The 3175-nt window shown below is 34.0% G+C and overlaps 1 pseudogene; it reads right to left on the bottom strand.

Moving 5' to 3' along the window:
- Positions 1 to 1096: 1096 nt before the first annotated feature.
- Positions 1097 to 1979, bottom strand: LOC101422380 (olfactory receptor 5P76-like; annotated as a pseudogene).
- Between the last annotated feature and the right edge of the window lie 1196 nt (positions 1980 to 3175).

Raw genomic sequence — 3175 nt, 5'->3', positions numbered from 1 at the left:
TCTGTCCTTTGCCATGACTTTTATCTGTGAGTCCCCACCCACCAAAGGATGGGTACTCAATGCCCTAATGGCACAAGAGGTTTACATGATTACTTAATCAAGGAAACCTATGAATCCAATATAATCTAATATACCCAGAGAAAACGTTCAGTTTACAAATATAATCCAATATTTCTTTTTGGAATTCATCGATAATATCAAACTGCTACAGCTAGTCTTCACTATACCGTAGTTGATAAAGCCTCTCTAAGGTAAATCATGATTTTATGGGAGAGACAGTCCAGTCCCTTGGAACTTCTGAGCGGGGTGTGTCCTATCCATGTAAGAGTCTCCCCAGGGGCTTGTTCTTCACTGTCTCCATGCCATCGAGAAAATTGGATTCTCCTTTGGAAATATTTTGGTTTTGGTTCACATAGCCTGTGAAGAGTTCAGGAGCCCTACACATTCTCGTATGGGAATCCAGCTTTTCTGAACTGAGGAATTCACAGGATAGACAGGGGATCACCTCCTCTACTTTTCTTGGGACTCCTATGTCCATGACTAGATAAAGAGGACAAGAACACAGGCCAGAATTTGGTGTCTGTAAGGACCAAGGACCATGCCCAGTAAATGACTTTCTGCAGCCATAGGTTTCCAGCAATTTTATCTTCTATTCCACTGTATCACTTTTCCTCAGAACATGTGTAATCAAAACTATAGTTATCAGACTTATCACAGGATGAGTTGCTGTTGAAAATGTACACAATACTTAAAGTTGTGGATGTACCATAATGCAATTAGAACAAAGAACTAATTTCAAAAAAATACACAAAACAACTTACAATCAGCAGATTAAGTATTTTTTCATGTGAACCAATTTGTGTTTCATTTCATTTAATTAATGGTAATTTGCAGTCATCTTCTGATGAACTGTTTGATATTGGAAAATCTATCCCCACATTTATAATATTTCCACAGTGGCAAGTGATTTAGAGCAGTATTTTGACCACAGGAACGCAATTTTCTTTGCTTTTATTTTTGTTATATTATTACATCAAACGCAATAAAATAAAGTCTCTATATATTAAAATATCAAAAAAATATTTGATTAAAGAGCTCATTTAATCTCATTACTCCTGAGACTGTAGATGAGAAGGTTCAACATGGGGATCACCACCAGGTAGAACACAGACACCACCTTGTTGTGGTCAGTTGAGTAGCTGGACTTGGGCATCACATAAATGAATGTAATGGTCCCATAGAACAGAGTGACTGCAGTGAGGTGAGAGGTGCAGGTGGAGAAGACCTTGTGGTGTCCCTCAGAGGAGCTCAACTGGTGATGAGTATATAGATGTAGGGTATGGCTATGACAAACACTATGACCACAATGATGGACCCAGAAGAAAATGAGGGAACAACTAGGAATGCTAATATCAGAACAGGAAAATTTCATGTTGAAAAATTGCAGAAAAAGTGATTGACCCCATTTGGTCCACAAAAAAATAAAGAAAAGTAGGAAAGAGTAAATGATGAAGCAAGGAGAAAACCACATATGTAAGCCACAGAGAATAACTGGACACAGACTTTTGTGGACATTTTGGTTGAATAAAGCAGTGGGTTGCAGATTGCCACAAAGCGATCATATGCCATAGAAGCCAGAAGGAAGCACTCGGCTGTCCCAAAGAAGACAACTTAACCAAACTGGTTGGCACATCCAAAATAGGAGATAGTATTTTCATCCACCAGGAAGTTTACAAGCACATTAGGAGAGACAGAAGATAAGGAACCTATGTCAGCAAAAGCCAAGTGACTTAGGAATAAATACATAGTGTGTTGGAGCTGAGAAGAGATTTTGATAAGAATGATTGTGCTGAGATTGCCAGATATGGTCACCAGGTAAGTGCATAGGATGAACACATTAGGATCGCCTGAAGTTTTGGATCATCTATTAAGCCCAGCAGAATGAATCCTGTAATGGCAGTGTGGTTCCCATTCACCATGGAATCCTTGAGACAGTGTTGCTGATATCAAAGAAAACATGTATTAAAAATTATATTAATTATATTAAATTAATTATATTAAATTACAATTATATTAAAGAAGTTATGAATTTGATCTTTTCATTTTCCCTACATATAAGAGAAGTAAATATAAATAAAGATATCAATCAAACATTAGTGAATATTTATAGCATTGAATGTTTTATCTATATTTTAAAAAGTGTTTTTAACCAAGAGAAATAAAATTTGCTTCAAATAATGTCACTGTTAACTTTTATATTTTTCCAAAATACATTTACTATAACTTCAGAATTAAAGACTAAAAATTAAGTCCAAGTGCATAATGGAAAAACTGTTGAGTTTAAAATAAAAGAAACAAAATAAAATATGGTATATACTGATAATGTAATATTATTGAGCCACAAGAAAAAATGAAGTTCTAAAATGCTGCGATATGCATGAACTTTGGAAACATGCTGAGTGAAATAAGCAGGATACTTAATGATAAACAATGCATGATTTAATTTATATGAAAATTAGACATAGCACTTTTGTAGGCAGAAAGTAAAATAGATGTTACCAGAGAAAGGCAAAAGGAGAGAAGAGGGACTTGTTGCTTGGTGGGTATAATGTGTTAGTAAATATTGGATATTTTTAAATTAAAAAAAATATATATAAATATTGAACTATGTAATGAATATTTGAGTAATAGGTGACATTTATTATGTGCATGTTAAATGATAAACATAGGATTAAAATTTTAAATATAGTATTAACCTGTTTTCCATTCAATAATACTTTCATTATTATTTACAGATGAGGAAACTAAGTAAAAATGTAGTAACCAGTGCATATCAAATGGTGAATAAGAATATGAACTCTGGACAGTCTGTGGCCCATAGTTTGGTAACTATGGAATAAACAACGTTAAATCCTTACCATGAAGACCGATACACTTGGCAAAGGGTGGGAACAGATAAGCCTTTAAACTTTCAGGTAGCTAATATTGAAAGGAAGTGCCTATTTGGTCACATATTTCACAATGGCTGTTAATTAAACTATTATTTAAAAGGGGAAATATGATTTTTGATACTAATTTCAAAGGGAATTTCAAATTGGAGTTATCAATGAGGTCCCCTATTGTAAGTGTATTAAATACTTTATAATATTTATAATTAAAAATATTGTTTTATCAA

This window comes from Dasypus novemcinctus, chromosome 10, assembly GCF_030445035.2.
Source record: "Dasypus novemcinctus isolate mDasNov1 chromosome 10, mDasNov1.1.hap2, whole genome shotgun sequence".
NCBI lineage: Eukaryota > Metazoa > Chordata > Mammalia > Cingulata > Dasypodidae > Dasypus > Dasypus novemcinctus.
This window is presented reverse-complemented; position numbering and strand designations above follow the sequence as displayed.